At 45.0% G+C, this 23,791-nt stretch overlaps 1 protein-coding gene across 2 annotated transcripts in view; it reads right to left on the bottom strand.

The window, feature by feature from the left end:
• LOC122937792 (NFX1-type zinc finger-containing protein 1-like) overlaps positions 1-23,791 on the bottom strand; it is a 226,278-nt gene that overhangs the window by 192,914 nt on the left and 9,573 nt on the right. The window lies entirely within an intron of this gene.

The raw sequence follows: 23,791 nt of genomic DNA, 5'->3' as shown, positions 1-23,791 counted from the left end.
GTGAAAGTGTGAAAGCCGCTTTTGAAGAGCAGCTCCTACTTTGATGGACCTAAACTCTCCATATCATCTGCATGCTACAGTTTCTTTCCAAGAGAAATGTCTGCCCAGACAAATCTTCCTTTGGGAAAATGAGCTGCTTACTGTGGGTGTCAGTGCCTGAAAGCAGTTGTCTCTAGGGAAATCATTTATCATAATAAATAGGAGCAGAGCTTGAATAAACACTAAGGGGGTCGTTTATCAAACTGGTGTAAAGTTTGACAGCTCCTATGGAAAATGAAAGGTGGAATCTGATGCCCACATAAGGCTACTTCATTAGGTGCGGCTCCATCTGGTATCTGCACAGACGGATCCGCACCTATAATGCAAACGCTTGTATCCGTTCAGAACGGATCCGTTTGCATTACCATGAAAAAATATATATAATCATAAAAATGCAAACAGATCCAATTGACTTACACTGAAAGTCAATGGGAGGCGGATCCGTTTTCAATTGCACCAATTTGTGTCAGTGAAAACGGATCCATCCCCATTGACTTACATTGTAAGTCAGGACGGATCCATTTGGCTCTGCATCGTCAGGCAGACATCAAAACGCTGCAAGCAACGCTTTGGTGTCCGCCTCCAGAGTGGAATGGAGGCTGAACGGAGCCAAACTGATGCATTCTGAACGGATCCTTATCCATTCAGAATGCATTGGGGCTGAACTGATCCGTTTTGGGCCGCTTGTGAGAGCCCTGAAACGGATCTCGCAGGCGGACCCAGAAACGCTAGTGTGAAAGTAGCCTAAGACACATCTAATAGTCACACATACAGTACAGTGCGTTGTATGATTCATTATTGTAGCTGATATTTATTTTGTTTGGGCGTTGTATGACAAGGTGCTTTGCCTCGTCATCATTTACTTTGGCAAAAATAGAAACTCTTAAGATAATATAAAAAAAGGAAAATGATAATGAAACATAAAACTAAATTTTCTATGCTTTAGCATGAATTAAACTGACTGAACAGCCCAAACTGGCCTTGTTGCCTATTGCAATCAATAAGAGCTTAGCTTTCATTTAGTAAATTATCGTGAAAGTTGCACTCCCTGATATTTTTTGCTATGGGCAGCAATAAAGCCCTGTGTATGTCACTCGGGGCAGATTACAGAGTAATCTGGGTAACCTACCGGGACTCAAGTTTCCTGGTGGGGCCCGTAGAAGTCCTCCTTAAAATAGGACCTATTGAGAAAAGACTGACGTGCAAGCCCAGAGTTTCTTCTTCCAGCTTAGTAGTTGGATAGTAGCATTAGCCATCACCAGCACAGTCAGCCATTCAGCAGCTGTTATATGCTGATGACTTCTAAATGCTCGGGTTCCACATGCCTGGGAAAGAGTATCACCAGCCACTATGCAAGAACATCTTACTTATTAGGCTTACATGAGTGAGGATGTGGGGAATAGTGATAGATAAGATAGTACCCTGGAGCAAGGGAACTTTTGGCTGTGGACATTTCTGTACATTTTCCCTTATTGCTACTATACAAAGCAATCAACTCACTGCTTTATTGCTCTTTAAAGGGAACCTGTCACCTGGATTTTGTGTATAGAGCTGAGGACATGGGTTGCTAGATGGCCGCTAGCACATCTGCATTATCCAGTCCCCATAGCTCTGTGTGCTTTTATGGTGTAAAAAAAACGATTTGATACATATGCAAATGAACCTGAGATGAGTCCTGTCCCTGACTCATCTCACGTACAGGACACATCTCAGGTTAATTTGCATATGTGTTAAATCGTTGTTTTTTTTACACAATAAAAGCACACAGAGCTATGGGGACTGGATATTGCGGATGTGCTAGCGGCCATCTAGCAACCCATGTCCTCAGCTCTATACACAAAATCCCGGTGACAGGTTCCCTTTAAAGAGTTAACTTGCACTGTGATTTATGCTGTTGTGTGCAATTATACTGTTAATATTTTTGAACTGTATTCATATGTTTGTTGTAATATATCCTGTTCATTTGCACTGTTATTACACTATAGCTGCACTGCAGTGTGGAAAGGGTTAATGCATAGACAGCTAATACTGATAGACTTTCTGACTTTTTACCTATGCAAAGTTTTGGAGAGAAAAAAACAGAAACACTGGGGGAGATTTATTATACTGATGTAACGTAGAACTGGCTTGGTTGACCATAGCAACCATATTCTTCGTTTTATCTTTCACAGCTCCTTTGGAAAATGAAAGGTGGAATCTGATTGGTTGCTGTGGGCAACTAATCCAGTTTACTTTATACCAGATTGATAAATCTCCGCCACTGACTTAGTGACCTTCTGACTATTTAGCTCTATTGTTTATTTCTGAAAAACTGCTTATTCATTCCCATAGACCTGCATTGAAGTCTATGACAGACAGAAATTGTAACAATGTGATTTTCCACTCCACGTCTCCCACTAGAAGTTTATACTTCAGCTAGAAACTGTATATATATATATATATATATATATATATATAATAGGAAGGCGCAAGGGTCTGTTATAGATGGAAGGTACGTGTCACCGAGGTTCTTGGCCTCGGTGAGATAAGAACCGGTTATTTTATGTGTCAGCCGCAGCTAGTGCTCGCTGACACAGTTTATTCTTAGTGTGGCTGAAAAGCCGATCCGGGCCGGTTCCCTTTTGGCAGCAGCCAAAGAGCAGGTTGGGTGTCTGTTCCCCACGTCCAGGCCAGGTTTTGGGCTGGGGTTTAAAAACCCAGCCAGCAGCTCAGCTGGGTGTGGTATGTTCCTCCAAGTGAAAGTGGAGCTGTGAAGGCTCTGTGTCTCTGGGAGCTGCATGAGAGCCACCAGCTGGAAGCCAGGCACCCTAAAGCCTGCTGTGGATATCCAGGTGACGTGCTTGTTTTGAGTTCTGTGGACTTTGGCCGTGTGAAATAACACAAGGTATTCCTGTGGTGTGAATTAACACCAGGACTCTGCAAAGTGTTTGTGTTATGTTTTTCCTTGGGTGTGAATAAACACTGAACTTATTGCTTTACTACCGTGTTCTTGCCTCTGTTCTGCGTCCGCTTACCCTGCCTACCAGAGCAAATCCCTATATATATATATATATATATATATATATATATATATATTATAGAAGCATGGCGGCACTAACACCTCTGATTTTCTGGTAATGTTGCAAGAGGTGGATTTGGTACATTATCCATCTATTTTGTTAGCTTCTTTTGATGTTACTTCACTATACATCTCCATTGTACATGATAGGGGTATCTCGGCAGTTAGGAAAATGCTGGAGGGGTCGTCCCTCACAACAGAAGCAAGTGCATTTATCTTATCACTATTAGATATAATTCTGAGTCACAATTATTTCCTTTTTCAGGATGTATTCTGTAAGCAGAAAAGGGGCATGAATATGGGGTCTCATGTTGCCCCAACGTATGCCAACATTTTTATGAGGTGTTTTGAGGAGGATGTCGTCTATCTATCCCACCACTTCAGACTTGTGCTGAGGTGCTGGAGATATATCGACGACATCTTCCTCATTTGGACCGGCAGTGAAGCTCAACTGCTGGCATTTCAAACATTTTTGAATGACTTTGATAGTAATTTACAATTTACATTGGTATACTCGAGCAATGAGGTGCAATTTCTAGATACCAAAGTTGTATTTAGTAATGGGTCATTGCATACTGAACTATTCACTAAACCTACGGATATAAACAGTTTTATATGTTTTAATAACTCTCATACCAGGAAGATGATTAGATCCCTTCCTTATTCTCAGTTCTTGAGAGCTAAACGCATAGTAACTAGGGATGAGCGAACTCGAACTGTATAGTTCGGGTTCGTACCGAATTTTGGGGTGTCCGTGACACGGACCCGAACCCGGACATTTTCGTAAAAGTCCGGGTTCGGGTTCGGTGTTCGTCGCTTTCTTGGCGCTTTTGTGACGCTTTCTTGGCGCTTTTTGAAAGGCTGCAAAGCAGCCAATCAACAAGCGTCATACTACTTGCCCCAAGAGGCCATCACAGCCATGCCTACTATTGGCATGGCTGTGATTGGCCAGAGCACCATGTGACCCAGCCTCTATTTAAGCTGGAGTCACATAGCGCCGCCCGTCACTCTGCTCTGATTAGCGTAGGGAGAGGTTGCGGCTGCGACAGTAGGGCGAGATTAGGCAGATTAACTCCTCCAAAGGACTTGATTAACTGATCGATCTGCAGCTGTGGATCATTGAGCTGCTGATCCTCAATTGCTCACTGTTTTTAGGCTGCCCAGACCGTTTGTCAGTCACATTTTTCTGGGGTGATCGGCGGCCATTTTGTGTCTTGTGGTGCGCCAGCACAAGCTGCGACCAAGTGCATTTAACCCTCAATGGTGTGGTTGTTTTTTGGCTAAAGCCTACATCAGGGTGAAGCTGTCACACCAAGTGCATTTAACCAGCAATAGTCTGTTCATTTTTTGGCCATATACAAAATCAGGGGCAAGCTGCGCCTGTCACCAAGTGCATTTAACCCTCAATGGTGTGGTTGTTTTTTGGCTAAAGCCTACATCAGGGTGAAGCTGTCACACCAAGTGCATTTAACCAGCAATAGTCTGTTCATTTTTTGGCCATATACAAAATCAGGGGCAAGCTGCGCCTGTCACCAAGTGCATTTAACCCTCAATGGTGTGGTTGTTTTTTGGCTAAAGCCTACATCAGGGTGAAGCTGTCACACCAAGTGCATTTAACCAGCAATAGTCTGTTCATTTTTTGGCCATATACAAAATCAGGGGCAAGCTGCGCCTGTCACCAAGTGCATTTAACCCTCAATGGTGTGGTTGTTTTTTGGCTAAAGCCTACATCAGGGTGAAGCTGTCACACCAAGTGCATTTAACCAGCAATAGTCTGTTCATTTTTTGGCCATATACAAAATCAGGGGCAAGCTGCGCCTGTCACCAAGTGCATTTAACCCTCAATGGTGTGGTTGTTTTCTGGCTAAAGCCTACATCAGGGTGAAGCTGTCACACCAAGTGCATTTAACCAGCAATAGTCTGTTTATTTTTTGGCCATATACTACATCAGGGGCAAGCTGCGCCCGTCACCAAGTGCATTTAACCCTCAGTAGTGTGGTTGGTCAAGCTGTGACACCAAGTGCATTTAACCAGCAATAGTCTGTTCATTTTTTGGCCATATACTACATCAGGGGCAAGCTGCGCCCGTCACCAAGTGCATTTAACCAGCAATAGTGTGGTTATTTTTTGGCCATATCCCAGTCTAATTCTGTCACTAAATCCATACCGGTCACCCAGCGCCTAAATACTAGGCCTCAAATTTATATCCCGCTAAATCTCTCGTTACCGCTGTCCTGTTGTAGCTGGGAAAGTTATTTAGTGTCCGTCAAAGCACATTTTTTGTTCTGGGTTGAAGTACAATTCCCAATTTAGCAATTTCATAATTTAGTGGTTTCTGCTATATCAGAGCTATTTGAAATCTATCCCTAAAAGGGTATATAATATTCAAGGTGCACATTGGGTCATTCAGAATAACTTCACACACACCCGCTACTGTGTATTTTCAAGTCTAATTCTGTCACTAAACCCATACCTGTCACCCAGCGCCTAAATACTAGGCCTCAAATTTATATCCTGCTAAATCTCTCGTTACCGCTGTCCTGTTGTAGCTGGGAAAGTTATTTAGTGTCCGTCAAAGCACATTTTTTGTTCTGGGTTGAAGTACAATTCCCAATTTAGCAATTTCATAATTTAGTGGTTTCTGCTATATCAGAGCTATTTGAAATCTATCCCTAAAAGGGTATATAATATTCAAGGTGCACATTGGGTCATTCAGAATAACTTCACACACACCCGCTACTGTGTATTTCCAAGTCTAATTCTGTCACTAAACCCATACCTGTCACCCAGCGCCTAAATACTAGGCCTCAAATTTATATCCTGCTAAATCTCTCGTTACCGCTGTACTGTTGTTGCTTGGAAAGATATTTAGTGTCCGTCAAAGCACATTTTTTGTTCTGGGTTGAAGTACAATTCCCAATTTAGCAATTTCATAATTTAGTGGTTTCTGCTATATCAGAGCTATTTGAAATCTATCCCTAAAAGGGTATATAATATTCAAGGTGCACATTGGGTCATTCAGAATAACTTCACACACACCCGCTACTGTGTATTTTCAAGTCTAATTCTGTCACTAAACCCATACCTGTCACCCAGCGCCTAAATACTAGGCCTCAAATTTATATCCTGCTAAATCTCTCGTTACCGCTGTCCTGTTGTAGCTGGGAAAGTTATTTAGTGTCCGTCAAAGCACATTTTTTCTTCTGGGTTGAAATACAATTCCCAATTTAGCAATTTCATAATTTAGTGGTTTCTGCTATATCAGAGCTATTTGAAATCTATCCCTAAAAGGGTAGATCATATTGAAGGTGCACATAGGGTCATTCAGAATAACTTCACACACACCCGCTACTGTGTATTTCCAAGTCTAATTCTGTCACTAAACCCATACCTGTCACCCAGCGCCTAAATACTAGGCCTCAAATTTATATCCCGCTAAATCTCTCGTTACCGCTGTCCTGTTGTAGCTGGGAAAGTTATTTAGTGTCCGTCAAAGCACATTTTTTGTTCTGGGTTGAAGTACAATTCCCAATTTAGCAATTTCATAATTTAGTGGTTTCTGCTATATCAGAGCTATTTGAAATCTATCCCTAAAAGGGTATATAATATTCAAGGTGCACATTGGGTCATTCAGAATAACTTCACACACACCCGCTACTGTGTATTTCCAAGTCTAATTCTGTCACTAAACCCATACCTGTCACCCAGCGCCTAAATACTAGGCCTCAAATTTATATCCTGCTAAATCTCTCGTTACCGCTGTACTGTTGTTGCTTGGAAAGATATTTAGTGTCCGTCAAAGCACATTTTTTGTTCTGGGTTGAAGTACAATTCCCAATTTAGCAATTTCATAATTTAGTGGTTTCTGCTATATCAGAGCTATTTGAAATCTATCCCTAAAAGGGTATATAATATTCAAGGTGCACATTGGGTCATTCAGAATAACTTCACACACACCCGCTACTGTGTATTTTCAAGTCTAATTCTGTCACTAAACCCATACCTGTCACCCAGCGCCTAAATACTAGGCCTCAAATTTATATCCTGCTAAATCTCTCGTTACCGCTGTACTGTTGTTGCTGGGCAAGATATTTAGTGTCCGTCAAAGCACATTTTTTGTTCTGGGTTGAAATACAATTCCCAATTTAGCAATTTCATAATTTAGTGGTTTCTGCTATATCAGAGCTATTTGAAATCTATCCCTAAAAGGGTATATAATATTCAAGGTGCACATTGGGTCATTCAGAATAACTTCACACACACCCGCTACTGTGTATTTCCAAGTCTAATTCTGTCACTAAACCCATACCTGTCACCCAGCGCCTAAATACTAGGCCTCAAATTTATATCCTGCTAAATCTCTCGTTACCGCTGTACTGTTGTTGCTGGGCAAGATATTTAGTGTCCGTCAAAGCACATTTTTTGTTCTGGGTTGAAATACAATTCCCAATTTAGCAATTTCATAATTTAGTGGTTTCTGCTATATCAGAGCTATTTGAAATCTATCCCTAAAAGGGTATATAATATTCAAGGTGCACATTGGGTCATTCAGAATAACTTCACACACACCCGCTACTGTGTATTTCCAAGTCTAATTCTGTCACTAAACCCATACCTGTCACCCAGCGCCTAAATACTAGGCCTCAAATTTATATCCTGCTAAATCTCTCGTTACCGCTGTACTGTTGTTGCTGGGCAAGATATTTAGTGTCCGTCAAAGCACATTTTTTGTTCTGGGTTGAAATACAATTCCCAATTTAGCAATTTCATAATTTAGTGGTTCCTGCTATATCAGAGCTATTTGAAATCTATCCCAAAAAGGGTATATAATATTCAAGGTGCACATAGGGTCATTCAGAATAACTTCACACACACGCTTCTGTGCATTTCCAAGTCTAATTCTGTCACTAAATCCATACCGGTCACCCAGCGCCTAAATACTAGGCCTCAAATTTATATCCCGCTGAATTTGAATACAATACATTGGGCCAAATAATATATTTGTTGTTGTGGTGAACCATAACAATGAGAAAAACATCTAGTAAGGGACGCGGACGTGGACATGGTCGTGGTGGTGTTAGTGGACCCTCTGGTGCTGGGAGAGGACGTGGCCGTTCTGCCACATCCACACGTCCTAGTGTACCAACTACCTCAGGTCCCAGTAGCCGCCAGAATTTACAGCGATATATGGTGGGGCCCAATGCCGTTCTAAGGATGGTAAGGCCTGAGCAGGTACAGGCATTAGTCAATTGGGTGGCCGACAGTGGATCCAGCACGTTCACATTATCTCCCACCCAGTCTTCTGCAGAAAGCGCACAGATGGCGCCTGAAAACCAACCCCATCAGTCTGTCACATCACCCCCATGCATACCAGGGAAACTGTCTCAGCCTCAAGTTATGCAGCAGTCTCTTATGCTGTTTGAAGACTCCGCTGGCAGGGTTTCCCAAGGGCATCCACCTAGCCCTTCCCCAGCGGTGAAAGACATAGAATGCACTGACGCACAACCACTTATGTTTCCTGATGATGAGGACATGGGAATACCACCTCAGCATGTCTCTGATGATGACGAAACACAGGTGCCAACTGCTGCGTCTTTCTGCAGTGTGCAGACTGAACAGGAGGTCAGGGATCAAGACTGGGTGGAAGACGATGCAGGGGACGATGAGGTCCTAGACCCCACATGGAATGAAGGTCGTGCCACTGACTTTCACAGTTCGGAGGAAGAGGCAGTGGTGAGACCGAGCCAACAGCGTAGCAAAAGAGGGAGCAGTGGGCAAAAGCAGAACACCCGCCGCCAAGAGACTCCGCCTGCTACTGACCGCCGCCATCTGGGACCGAGCACCCCAAAGGCAGCTTCAAGGAGTTCCCTGGCATGGCACTTCTTCAAACAATGTGCTGACGACAAGACCCGAGTGGTTTGCACGCTGTGCCATCAGAGCCTGAAGCGAGGCATTAACGTTCTGAACCTGAGCACAACCTGCATGACCAGGCACCTGCATGCAAAGCATGAACTGCAGTGGAGTAAACACCTTAAAACCAAGGAAGTCACTCAGGCTCCCCCTGCTACCTCTTCTGCTGCTGCCGCCTCGGCCTATTCTGCTGCTGCCGCCTCGGCCTCTTCCTCCGCCTCTGGAGGAACGTTGGCACCTGCCGCCCAGCAAACAGGGGATGTACCACCAACACCACCACCACCACCTCCGTCACCAAGCGTCTCAACCATGTCACACGCCAGCGTTCAGCTCTCCATCTCACAAACATTTGATAGAAAGCGTAAATTCCCACCTAGCCACCCTCGATCCCTGGCCCTGAATGCCAGCATTTCTAAACTACTGGCCTATGAAATGCTGTCATTTAGGCTGGTGGACACAGACAGCTTCAAACAGCTCATGTCGCTTGCTGTCCCACAGTATGTTGTTCCCAGCCGGCACTACTTCTCCAAGAGAGCCGTGCCTTCCCTGCACAACCAAGTATCCGATAAAATCAAGTGTGCACTGCGCAACGCCATCTGTAGCAAGGTCCACCTAACCACAGATACGTGGACCAGTAAGCACGGCCAGGGACGCTATATCTCCCTAACTGCACACTGGGTAAATGTAGTGGCAGCTGGGCCCCAGGCGGAGAGCTGTTTGGCGCACGTCCTTCCGCCGCCAAGGATCGCAGGGCAACATTCTTTGCCTCCTGTTGCCACCTCCTCCTTCTCGGCTTCCTCCTCCTCTTCTTCCACCTGCTCATCCAGTCAGCCACACACCTTCACCACCAACTTCAGCACAGCCCGGGGTAAACGTCAGCAGGCCATTCTGAAACTCATATGTTTGGGGGACAGGCCCCACACCGCACAGGAGTTGTGGCGGGGTATTGAACAACAGACCGACGAGTGGTTGCTGCTGGTGAGCCTCAAGCCCGGCCTGGTGGTGTGTGATAATGGGCGAAATCTCGTTGCAGCTCTGGGACTAGCCAATTTGACGCACATCCCTTGCTTGGCGCATGTGCTGAATTTGGTGGTGCAGAAGTTCATTCACAACTACCCCGACATGTCAGAGCTGCTGCATAAAGTGCGGGCCGTCTGTTCGCGCTTCCGGCGTTCACATCCTGCCGCTGCTCGCCTGTCTGCGCTACAGCGTAACTTCGGCCTTCCCGCTCACCGCCTCATATGCGACGTGCCCACCAGGTGGAACTCCACCTTGCACATGCTGGACAGACTGTGCGAGCAGCAGCAGGCCATAGTGGCGTTTCAGCTGCAGCACGCACGGGTCAGTCGCACTACAGAACAGCACCACTTCACCACCAATGACTGGGCCTCCATGCGAGACCTGTGTGCCCTGTTGCGCTGTTTCGAGTACTCCACCAACATGGCCAGTGGCGATGACACCGTTATCAGCGTTACAATACCACTTCTATGTCTCCTTGAGAAAACACTTAGGGCGATGATGGAAGAGGAGGTGGCCCAGGAGGAGGAGGAGGAGGAGGAGGAAGAGGGGTCATTTTTAGCACTTTCAGGCCAGTCTCTTCGAAGTGACTCAGAGGGAGGTTTTTGGCAACAGCAGAGGCCAGGTACAAATGTGGCCAGCCAGGGCCCACTACTGGAGGACGAGGAGGACGAGGATGAGGAGGAGGTGGAGGAGGATGAGGATGAAGCATGGTCACAGCGGGGTGGCACCCAACGCAGCTCGGGTCCATCACTGGTGCGTGGCTGGGGGGAAAGGCAGGACGATGACGATACGCCTCCCACAGAGGACAGCTTGTCCTTACCCCTGGGCAGCCTGGCACACATGAGCGACTACATGCTGCAGTGCCTGCGCAACGACAGCAGAGTTGCCCACATTTTAACCTGTGCGGACTACTGGGTTGCCACCCTGCTGGATCCACGCTACAAAGACAATGTGCCCACCTTACTTCCTGCACTGGAGCGTGATAGGAAGATGCGCGAGTACAAGCGCACGTTGGTAGACGCGCTACTGAGAGCATTCCCAAATGTCACAGGGGAACAAGTGGAAGCCCAAGGCCAAGGCAGAGGAGGAGCAAGAGGTCGCCAAGGCAGCTGTGTCACGGCCAGCTCCTCTGAGGGCAGGGTTAGCATGGCAGAGATGTGGAAAACTTTTGTCAACACGCCACAGCTAACTGCACCACCACCTGATACGCAACGTGTTAGCAGGAGGCAACATTTCACTAACATGGTGGAACAGTACGTGTGCACACCCCTCCACGTACTGACTGATGGTTCGGCCCCATTCAACTTCTGGGTCTCTAAATTGTCCACGTGGCCAGAGCTAGCCTTTTATGCCTTGGAGGTGCTGGCCTGCCCGGCAGCCAGCGTTTTGTCTGAACGTGTATTCAGCACGGCAGGGGGCGTCATTACAGACAAACGCAGCCGCCTGTCTACAGCCAATGTGGACAAGCTGACGTTCATAAAAATGAACCAGGCATGGATCCCACAGGACCTGTCCGTCCCTTGTCCAGATTAGACATTAACTACCTCCCCATAACCATATATTATTGGACTCCAGGGCACTTCCTCATTCAATCCTATTTTTATTTTCATTTTACCATTATATTGCAAGGCTACCCAAAGTTGAATGAACCTCTCCTCTGCCTGTGTGCTAGGCCTAAATATATGCCAATGGATTGTTGCAGTGGTGGCTGACGTGAAGCCTCATTCTCTGCTATGACATGCAGACTGATTCTCTGGTGACATGAAGCCAGATTGTCTGTTACGGGACCTCTCTCCTCTGCCTGGGTGCTGGGCCTGAATTTATGACAATGGACTGTTGCAGTGGTGGCTGACGTGAAGCCTGATTCTCTGCTATGACATGCAGACTGATTCTCTGCTGACATGAAGCCAGATCCTCTGTTGCGGGACCTCTCTCCTCTGCCTGGGTGCTGGGCCTAAATTTATGAAAATGGACTGTTGCAGTGGTGGGTGACGTGAAGCCTCATTCTCTGCTATGACATGCAGACTGATTCTCTGCTGACATGAAGCCAGATTGTCTGTTACGGGACCTCTCTCCTCTGCCTGGGTGCTGGGCCTAAATATCTGACAATGGACTGTTGCATTGGTGGCTGACGTGAAGCCTGATTCTCTGCTATGATATGAAGACTGATTCTCTGCTGACATGAAGCCAGATTGTCTGTTACGGGACCTCTCTCCTCTGCCTGTGTGCTAGGCCTAAATATATGCCAATGGATTGTTGCAGTGGTGGCTGACGTGAAGCCTGATTCTCTGCTATGACATGCAGACTAATTCTCTGCTGACATGAAGCCAGATTGTCTGTTACGGGACCTCTCTCCTCTGCCTGGGTGCTGGGCCTAAATTTATGACAATGGACTGTTGCAGTGGTGGCTGACGTGAAGCCTGATTCTCTGCTATGACATGCAGACTGATTCTCTGCTGACATGAAGCCAGATCCTCTGTTACGGGACCTCTCTCCTCTGCCTGGGTGCTGGGCCTAAATTTATGAAAATGGACTGTTGCAGTGGTGGGTGACGTGAAGCCTCATTCTCTGCTATGACATGCAGACTGATTCTCTGCTGACATGAAGCCAGATTGTCTGTTACGGGACCTCTCTCCTCTGCCTGGGTGCTGGGCCTAAATATCTGACAATGGACTGTTGCATTGGTGGCTGACGTGAAGCCTGATTCTCTGCTATGATATGAAGACTGATTCTCTGCTGACATGAAGCCAGATTGTCTGTTACGGGACCTCTCTCCTCTGCCTGTGTGCTAGGCCTAAATATATGCCAATGGATTGTTGCAGTGGTGGCTGACGTGAAGCCTGATTCTCTGCTATGACATGCAGACTAATTCTCTGCTGACATGAAGCCAGATTGTCTGTTACGGGACCTCTCTCCTCTGCCTGGGTGCTGGGCCTAAATTTATGACAATGGACTGTTGCAGTGGTGGCTGACGTGAAGCCTGATTCTCTGCTATGACATGCAGACTGATTCTCTGCTGACATGAAGCCAGATCCTCTGTTACGGGACCTCTCTCCTCTGCCTGGGTGCTGGGCCTAAATTTATGAAAATGGACTGTTGCAGTGGTGGGTGACGTGAAGCCTCATTCTCTGCTATGACATGCAGACTGATTCTCTGCTGACATGAAGCCAGATTGTCTGTTACGGGACCTCTCTCCTCTGCCTGGGTGCTGGGCCTGAATTTATGACAATGGACTGTTGCAGTGGTGGCTGACGTGAAGCCTGATTCTCTGCTATGACATGCAGACTAATTCTCTGCTGACATGAAGCCAGATTGTCTGTTACGGGACCTCTCTCCTCTGCCTGGGTGCTGGGCCTAAATTTATGAAAATGGACTCTTACAGTGGTGGGTGACGTGAAGCCTGATTCTCTGCTATGACATGAAGACTGATTCTCTGCTGACATGAAGCCAGATCCTCTGTTACGGGACCTCTCTCCTCTGCCTGGGTGCTGGGCCTAAATTTATGAAAATGGACTGTTGCAGTGGTGGGTGACGTGAAGCCTCATTCTCTGCTATGACATGCAGACTGATTCTCTGCTGACATGAAGCCAGATCGTCTGTTACGGGACCTCTCTCCTCTGCCTGGGTGCTGGGCCTAAATTTATGAAAATGGACTCTTACAGTGGTGGGTGACGTGAAGCCTGATTCTCTGCTATGACATGAAGACTGATTCTCTGCTGACATGAAGCCAGATCCTCTGTTACGGGACCTCTCTCCTCTGCCTGGGTGCTGGGCCTAAATATCTGACAATGGACTGTTGCATTGGTGGCTGACGTGAAGCCTGATTCTCTGCTATGATATGAAGACTGATTCTCTGCTGACATGAAGCCAGATTGTCTGTTACGGGACCTCTCTCCTCTGCCTGTGTGCTAGGCCTAAATATATGCCAATGGATTGTTGCAGTGGTGGCTGACGTGAAGCCTGATTCTCTGCTATGACATGCAGACTGATTCTCTGGTGACATGAAGCCAGATCCTCTGTTACGGGACCTCTCTCCTCTGCCTGGGTGCTGGGCCTAAATTTATGAAAATGGACTGTTGCAGTGGTGGGTGACGTGAAGCCTGATTCTCTGCTATGACATGCAGACTGATTCTCTGGTGACATGAAGCCAGATCCTCTGTTACGGGACCTCTCTCCTCTGCCTGGGTGCTGGGCCTAAATTTATGAAAATGGACTGTTGCAGTGGTGGGTGACGTGAAGCCTCATTCTCTGCTATGACATGCAGACTGATTCTCTGCTGACATGAAGCCAGATCGTCTGTTACGGGACCTCTCTCCTCTGCCTGAGTGCTGGGCCTAAATTTATGAAAATGGACTCTTACAGTGGTGGGTGACGTGAAGCCTGATTCTCTGCTATGATATGAAGACTGATTCTCTCCTGACATGAAGCCAGATCGTCTGTTACGGGACCTCTCTCCTCTGCCTGGGTGCTGGGCCTAAATTTATGAAAATGGACTGTTGCAGTGGTGGGTGACGTGAAGCCTGATTCTCTGCTATGACATGAAGACTGATTCTCTCCTGACATGAAGCCAGATTGTCTGTTACGGGACCTCTCTCCTCTGCCTGGGTGCTGGGCCTAAATTTATGAAAATGGACTGTTACAGTGGTGGGTGACGTGAAGCCTGATTCTCTGCTATGATATGAAGACTGATTCTCTGCTGACATGAAGCCAGATTGTCTGTTACGGGACCTCTCTCCTCTGCCTGGGTGCTGGGCCTAAATTTATGAAAATGGACTCTTACAGTGGTGGGTGACGTGAAGCCTGATTCTCTGCTATGACATGAAGACTGATTCTCTGCTGACATGAAGCCAGATTGTCTGTTACGGGACCTCTCTCCTCTGCCTGGGTGCCGGGGCCTAAATATCTGAGAATGGACTGTTCCAGTGGTGGGTGACGGGAAGCCAGATTCTCTGCTATGGAACCTCTCTCCAATTGATTTTGGTTAATTTTTATTTATTTAATTTTTATTTTAATTAATTTCCCTATCCACATTTGTTTGCAGGGGATTTACCTACATGTTGCTGCCTTTTGCAGCCCTCTAGCCCTTTCCTGGGCTGTTTTACAGCCGTTTTAGTGCCGAAAAGTTCGGGTCCCCATTGACTTCAATGGGGTTCGGGTTCGGGACGAAGTTCGGATCGGGTTCGGATCCCGAACCCGAACATTTCCGGGATGTTCGGCCGAACTTCTCGAACCCGAACATCCAGGTGTTCGCTCAACTCTAATAGTAACAGATCAGGATAAACTTGATGTCACCTTAGATGTTATGACTAACAAGTTTCTGGAAAGGGGTTACTCGCACCAACTTCTTATTGAACATAAGGAAAATATATGACAATTGGATAGGCAGAACACATTGATGAATCAGGGTCCTAAACAGAAACCCAGTAGGATACCATTTGTCCCTACATACAATAAAATGAGTTCTAGTATCAACAAAATCATTAAAGACATTGGGGTATACTGGGAGGCTGCTATGAGGATATTTCAGAATTCCAATGTCCCCCATTATTCTCATATCGACGCTCGAGGAATTTGCGAGACTAACTTGTAAAGGCAGACATTGGATCAAAAGGAACTATGAGACAGACTACTTTGATACAACTTGGACTGGGATGTTATCCCATGTTTAAGTTGTGTCAACTGTAGGTATATATGCAAGTGCAAAACATTTATTCACTCAATCACTGGGGCCTCTTTTGATATTAAATTCCATTTGACATGTACTTCAAATTATGTGATCTATGTATTGTCCTGTCCGTGTAATGTGTTGTACGTAGGTTAAACCTCTACGGAACTGAAAACCCACCTTAATAATCACAGATATACTATAAGGAAAAAACGTGCAGATCTACCTGTGTCCAAACACTTTATGAAGATTGGACACACGGAACGGGATCTAAAATGCTGGATTATTGTCCATATACCTCCTCCTAGGAGAGGGGGAGATAGACTAAAACTATTAAAACGGAGAGAGCTACAATGGATACATACATTAGACTGTTTGAAACCTAAAGGTCTCAATGATGAATTTAATCTTTTGGGGTAGTGCAAGGAGGTTTTGGGCTTGCCCCAGTCCCAGTGGTGTGTGCTTTACTTTCTCCTCTTGTTTGTAGACAGACGTTATAGAACTATTTGTGCCATATTATATTAATGTTAATTTTCTATTTTTATTTCTATATAGCACACTATTGAAGAGAGGAGATCAAGGACTTTGGACCAACATAACCATCGGGAATAAGTGACACTTTGATATATCCATCAAACCACCGCTTTATCCCTATCCAGATTGCACTATGTATAATTTTTTCTGCACATGCCTCTTTTTGCTGGATTTTTACTATATACCCCATAAGCCAGATAGAGAGGAGATCCCTCTTGGGCTGTGTGGTGTGATAACGGACCACTGGTTAGACTTGATGGCTGTCCGTATTGATATGCGGTATTCCACAAGTCATTTTTCGGTGGGGGAGGTGGATAATCCTGTGCTAAGGTCGACCCCCTCCCACCGTATACACTTTCCCTTGTTTAGTATAATGGCTGTGTATTTGGGGTTAGTGTCTAGAAAGAGGGCAAGATTGCAATGAATGTAGATGGCGCCTGACTCCCGACGATAATTATGGGCATGCGCTGATTGCCCGTCTGGTCTATTACTTGTTTAAAGATGGCTATAGCGTGTGCCAGGTATTTAGCGCATGTGCAATGGGTTCTGCAACCACGCAATCAATGGTGGCAACCTGGAACAGGCGCAATGCGGTTTGGATAATGCTAAGAAGAATCCATGTGGATTTGTATGTATCCAAATTGTCCACCCCCCCCCCCCCCGATCTCTTCTTCCTCATTACGCATGATGTGCAACACCTGATCTAGGAACTTTATAGTCTATATAGGTTGTAGTCTATATTGCACTTCCACTTTATGTATTGATATGATGACACTACATTGCTCTCATACTTCAATACTTTATGATGTCATTCGTATGAATCTATGCACTGATCACTTTATAGTTGAACACTATTGTGTTTGTTTTTGTATCTCCAAATGTTTTGTATCACTTCCTGTTGGGTATATATATCTCACAGTATGCACTTGTTCTTTGCTTGGGAAAGGCTCTAGTTCAGAGCCGAAACGTTGCATCACATGGGTGAATAAAGAAAAACCTTTTCTGTGGATCCCAGGAGTGCTGTTCGTTTTTCCATATATATATACAGTATAGACCAAAAGTTTGGACACACCATCTCATTCAAAGAGTTTTCTTTATTTTCATGACTATGAAAATTGTAGATTCACACTGAAGGCATCAAAACTATGAATTAACACATGTGGAATTATATACCTAACAAAAAGTGTGAAACAACGTAAAATATTCTAGTTTCTTCAAAGTAGCCACCTTCAAGAGGTAGTCACCTGAAATGGTTTTCACTTCACAGGTGTGCCCTGTCAGGTTGAATAAGTGGGATTTCTTGCCTTATAAATGGGGTTGGGACTATCAGTTGCGTTGTGGAGAAGTCAGGTGGATACACAGCTGATAGTCCTACTGAATAGACTGTTAGAATTTGCATTATGGCAAGAAAAAAGCAGCTAAGTAAAGAAAAACGAGTGGCCATCATTACTTTAAGAAATGAAGGTCAGTCAGTCCGAAAAATTGGGAAAACTTTACAAAGAAACTGGCTCACATACGGACCGCCCCAGGAAAGGAAGACCAAGAGTCACCTTTGCTGCGGAGGATAAGTTCATCCGAGTCACCAGCCTCAGAAATCGCAGGTTAACAGCAGCTCAGATTAGAGACCAGGTCAATGCCACACAGAGTTCTAGCAGCAGACACATTTCTAGAAAAACTGTTAAGAGGAGACTGTGTGAATCAGGCCTTCATGGTAGAATATCTGCTAGGAAACCACTGCTAAGGACAGGCAACAAGCAGAAGAGACTTGTTTGAGCTAAAGAACACAAGGAATGGACATTAGACCAGTGGAAATCTGTGCTTTGGTCTGATGAGTCCAAATTTGAGATCTTAGGTTCCAACCACGTGTCTTTGTGCGACGCAGAAAAGGTGAACGGATGGACTCTACATGCCTGGCTCCCACCGTGAAGCATGGAGGAGGAGGTGTGATGGTGTGGGGGTGCTTTGCTGGTGACACTGTTGGGGATTTATTTAAAATTGAAGGCATACTGAACCAGCATGGCTACCACAGCATCTTGCAGCGGCATGCTATTCCATCCGGTTTGCGTTTAGTTGGACCATCATTTATTTTTCAACAGGACAATGACCCCAAACACACCTCCAGGCTGTGTTAGGGCTATTTGACCATGAAGGAGAGTGATGGGGTGCTGCGCCAGATGACCTGGCCTCCACAGTCACCGGACCTGAACCCAATCAAGATGGTTTGGGGTGAGCTGGACCGCAGAGTGAAGGCAAAAGGGCCAACAAGTGCTAAGCATCTCTGGGAACTCCTTCAAGACTGTTGGAAGACCATTTCAGGTGACTACCTCTTGAAGCTCATGAGAATGCCAAGAGTGTGCAAAGCAGTAATCACAGCAAAAGGTGGCTACTTTGAAGAACCTAGAATATGACATATTTTCAGTTGTTTTACACTTTTCTGTTATGTATATAATTCCACATGTGTTATTTCATAGTTTTGATGCCTTCAGTGTGAATCTACAATTTTCATAGTCATGAAAATAAAGAAAACTCTTTGAATGAGAAGGTGTGTCCAAACTTTTGGTCTGTATATATATATATATATATATATATATATATATATACTGTGTATATATATAAATATATATATATATATATATATATATGTATATAAGCAGTTTGAGCCCTTGATTTTCTGCAGGTAGTGTTTAGTCGGAGAGGCTCTGCCTGACTGCATGAGTCACCAGAAGACGCTGAGATGGGGATACTTTGCCACAGATCCACTAAGATCAGTAAAATAGGACGATAGGGTAACTGTGTGTCTAGGACTACAAGAGAATTTTGACTAGAACCTTCAGAATCACAGGTGCATATCCATGAAGCAAACATAATTACAAAAAACAAGATGGCTGCACACCATTATACATACAAACAATAGAGCTAAGAAATGGGGGTCATTCTAAATAAAAATGGTACAATACCGACTATAAATGAGTCAGTATTGTACCACTTTTATTTAGAATGACCTCCATTTCTTAGCTCTATTGTTTGTATGTATAATAGTGTGCAGCCATCTTGTTTTTTGTAATTGTGTGTGTCTAGGACAACATGAACTCCAGATACAACTCTGTTGCCATGTTCCATCTGGTGCTATGTTGCCATTATTCTGCAAGCCTGACTGACTAAAATATTAACAGCATCTACCTGTATTATACACTAGTTGCATGAAGTCTTGGCATTTACATTTGACATTAACAAGTGGCTACATGGGGACATTTTGGGTATTACAGAGCTTTTTGGTCCCCCTCATGTGGTCTGGTTCTACAGCTTAAAGAAATGCATGGTGAAGACTGGGTGCAGACGTCAGGAGTAGGGATGAGCGAACTCGAACTGTATAGTTCGGGTTCGTACCGAATTTTGGGGTGTCCGTGACACGGACCCGAACCCGGACATTTTCGTAAAAGTCCGGGTTCGGGTTCGGTGTTCGTCGCTTTCTTCGCGCTTTTGTGACGCTTTCTTGGCGCTTTTTGAAAGGCTGCAAAGCAGCCAATCAACAAGCGTCATACTACTTGCCCCAAGAGGCCATCACAGCCATGCCTACTATTGGCATGGCTGTGATTGGCCAGAGCACCATGTGACCCAGCCTCTATTTAAGCTGGAGTCACATAGCGCCGCCCGTCACTCTGCTCTGATTAGCGTAGGGAGAGGTTGCGGCTGCGACAGTAGGGCGAGATTAGGCAGATTAACTCCTCCAAAGGACTTGATTAACTGATCGATCTGCAGCTGTGGATCATTGAGCTGCTGATCCTCAATTGCTCACTGTTTTTAGGCTGCCCAGACCGTTTGTCAGTCACATTTTTCTGGGGTGATCGGCGGCCATTTTGTGTCTTGTGGTGCGCCAGCACAAGCTGCGACCAAGTGCATTTAACCCTCAATGGTGTGGTTGTTTTTTGGCTAAAGCCTACATCAGGGTGAAGCTGTCACACCAAGTGCATTTAACCCTCAGTAGTGTGGTTGGTCAAGCTATCACACCAAGTGCATTTAACCAGCAATAGTCTGTTCATTTTTTGGCCATATACTAAATCAGGGGCAAGCTGCGCCCGTCACCAAGTGCATTTAACCCTCAGTAGTGTGGTTGGTCAAGCTGTGACACCAAGTGCATTTAACCAGCAATAGTCTGTTCATTTTTTGGCCATATACTACATCAGGGGCAAGCTGCGCCCATCACCAAGTGCATTTAACCAGCAATAGTGTGGTTATTTTTTGGCCATATCCCAGTCTAATTCTGTCACTAAATCCATACCGGTCACCCAGCGCCTAAATACTAGGCCTCAAATTTATATCCCGCTAAATCTCTCGTTACCGCTGTCCTGTTGTGGCTGGGAAAGTTATTTAGTGTCCGTCAAAGCACATTTTTTGTTCTGGGTTGAAATACAATTCCCAATTTAGCAATTTAAAAATTTAGTGGTTTCTGCTGTATCAGAGCTATTTGAAATCTATCCCTAAAAGGGTATATAATATTCAAGGTGCACATAGGGTCATTCAGAATAACTTCACACACCCGCTACTGTGCATTTCCAAGTCTAATTCTGTCACTAAACCCATACCTGTCACCCAGCGCCTAAATACTAGGCCTCAAATTTATATCCAGCTAAATCTGTCCTTAGTGCTGTAGCTGGGCGAGTTATTTAGTGTCCGTTCAAGCACATTTCTTGTTCTGGGTTGAAATACAATTCCCAATTTAGCAATTTCATAATTTAGTGGTTTCTGCTATATCAGAGCTATTTGAAATCTATCCCTAAAAGGGTAGATCATATTGAAGGTGCACATAGGGACATTCAGAATAACTTCACACACCCGCTACTGTGCATTTCCAAGTCTAATTCTGTCACTAAACCCATACCTGTCACCCAGCGCCTAAATACTAGGCCTCAAATTTATATCCTGCTAAATCTCTCGTTAGTGCTGTAGCTGGGCGAGTTATTTAGTGTCCGTTCAAGCACATTTCTTGTTCTGGGTTGAAATACAATTCCCAATTTAGCAATTTCATAATTTAGTGGTTTCTGCTATATCAGAGCTATTTGAAATCTATCCCTAAAAGGGTATATAATATTCAAGGTGCACATTGGGTCATTCAGAATAACTTCACACACACCCGCTACTGTGTATTTCCAAGTCTAATTCTGTCACTAAACCCATACCTGTCACCCAGCGCCTAAATACTAGGCCTCAAATTTATATCCTGCTAAATCTCTCGTTAGTGCTGTAGCTGGGCGAGTTATTTAGTGTCCGTTCAAGCACATTTCTTGTTCTGGGTTGAAATACAATTCCCAATTTAGCAATTTCATAATTTAGTGGTTTCTGCTATATCAGAGCTATTTGAAATCTATCCCTAAAAGGGTATATAATATTCAAGGTGCACATTGGGTCATTCAGAATAACTTCACACACACCCGCTACTGTGTATTTCCAAGTCTAATTCTGTCACTAAACCCATACCTGTCACCCAGCGCCTAAATACTAGGCCTCAAATTTATATCCTGCTAAATCTCTCGTTAGTGCTGTAGCTGGGCGAGTTATTTAGTGTCCGTTCAAGCACATTTCTTGTTCTGGGTTGAAATACAATTCCCAATTTAGCAATTTCATAATTTAGTGGTTTCTGCTATATCAGAGCTATTTGAAATCTATCCCTAAAAGGGTATATAATATTCAAGGTGCACATTGGGTCATTCAGAATAACTTCACACACACCCGCTACTGTGTATTTCCAAGTCTAATTCTGTCACTAAACCCATACCTGTCACCCAGCGCCTAAATACTAGGCCTCAAATTTATATCCTGCTAAATCTCTCGTTAGTGCTGTAGCTGGGCGAGTTATTTAGTGTCCGTTCAAGCACATTTCTTGTTCTGGGTTGAAATACAATTCCCAATTTAGCAATTTCATAATTTAGTGGTTTCTGCTATATCAGAGCTATTTGAAATCTATCCCTAAAAGGGTATATAATATTCAAGGTGCACATTGGGTCATTCAGAATAACTTCACACACACCCGCTACTGTGTATTTCCAAGTCTAATTCTGTCACTAAACCCATACCTGTCACCCAGCGCCTAAATACTAGGCCTCAAATTTATATCCTGCTAAATCTCTCGTTAGTGCTGTAGCTGGGCGAGTTATTTAGTGTCCGTTCAAGCACATTTCTTGTTCTGGGTTGAAATACAATTCCCAATTTAGCAATTTCATAATTTAGTGGTTTCTGCTATATCAGAGCTATTTGAAATCTATCCCTAAAAGGGTATATAATATTCAAGGTGCACATTGGGTCATTCAGAATAACTTCACACACACCCGCTACTGTGTATTTCCAAGTCTAATTCTGTCACTAAACCCATACCTGTCACCCAGCGCCTAAATACTAGGCCTCAAATTTATATCCTGCTAAATCTCTCGTTAGTGCTGTAGCTGGGCGAGTTATTTAGTGTCCGTTCAAGCACATTTCTTGTTCTGGGTTGAAATACAATTCCCAATTTAGCAATTTCATAATTTAGTGGTTTCTGCTATATCAGAGCTATTTGAAATCTATCCCTAAAAGGGTATATAATATTCAAGGTGCACATTGGGTCATTCAGAATAACTTCACACACACACGCTTCTGTGCATTTCCAAGTCTAATTCTGTCACTAAATCCATACCGGTCACCCAGCGCCTAAATACTAGGCCTCAAATTTATATCCCGCTGAATTTGAATACAATACATTGGGCCAAATAATATATTTGTTGTTGTGGTGAACCATAACAATGAGAAAAACATCTAGTAAGGGACGCGGACGTGGACATGGTCGTGGTGGTGTTAGTGGACCCTCTGGTGCTGGGAGAGGACGTGGCCGTTCTGCCACATCCACACGTCCTAGTGTACCAACTACCTCAGGTCCCAGTAGCCGCCAGAATTTACAGCGATATATGGTGGGGCCCAATGCCGTTCTAAGGATGGTAAGGCCTGAGCAGGTACAGGCATTAGTCAATTGGGTGGCCGACAGTGGATCCAGCACGTTCACATTATCTCCCACCCAGTCTTCTGCAGAAAGCGCACAGATGGCGCCTGAAAACCAACCCCATCAGTCTGTCACATCACCCCCATGCATACCAGGGAAACTGTCTCAGCCTCAAGTTATGCAGCAGTCTCTTATGCTGTTTGAAGACTCCGCTGGCAGGGTTTCCCAAGGGCATCCACCTAGCCCTTCCCCAGCGGTGAAAGACATAGAATGCACTGACGCACAACCACTTATGTTTCCTGATGATGAGGACATGGGAATACCACCTCAGCATGTCTCTGATGATGACGAAACACAGGTGCCAACTGCTGCGTCTTTCTGCAGTGTGCAGACTGAACAGGAGGTCAGGGATCAAGACTGGGTGGAAGACGATGCAGGGGACGATGAGGTCCTAGACCCCACATGGAATGAAGGTCGTGCCACTGACTTTCACAGTTCGTAGGAAGAGGCAGTGGTGAGACCGAGCCAACAGCGTAGCAAAAGAGGGAGCAGTGGGCAAAAGCAGAACACCCGCCGCCAAGAGACTCCGCCTGCTACT

The sequence above is a fragment of the Bufo gargarizans genome, chromosome 5 (genome assembly GCF_014858855.1).
Source record: "Bufo gargarizans isolate SCDJY-AF-19 chromosome 5, ASM1485885v1, whole genome shotgun sequence".
In the NCBI taxonomy this organism is placed as follows: domain Eukaryota; kingdom Metazoa; phylum Chordata; class Amphibia; order Anura; family Bufonidae; genus Bufo; species Bufo gargarizans.
The sequence above is the reverse complement of the archived record's forward strand: the minus strand, read 5'-3'. Positions and strand labels throughout refer to the sequence as shown.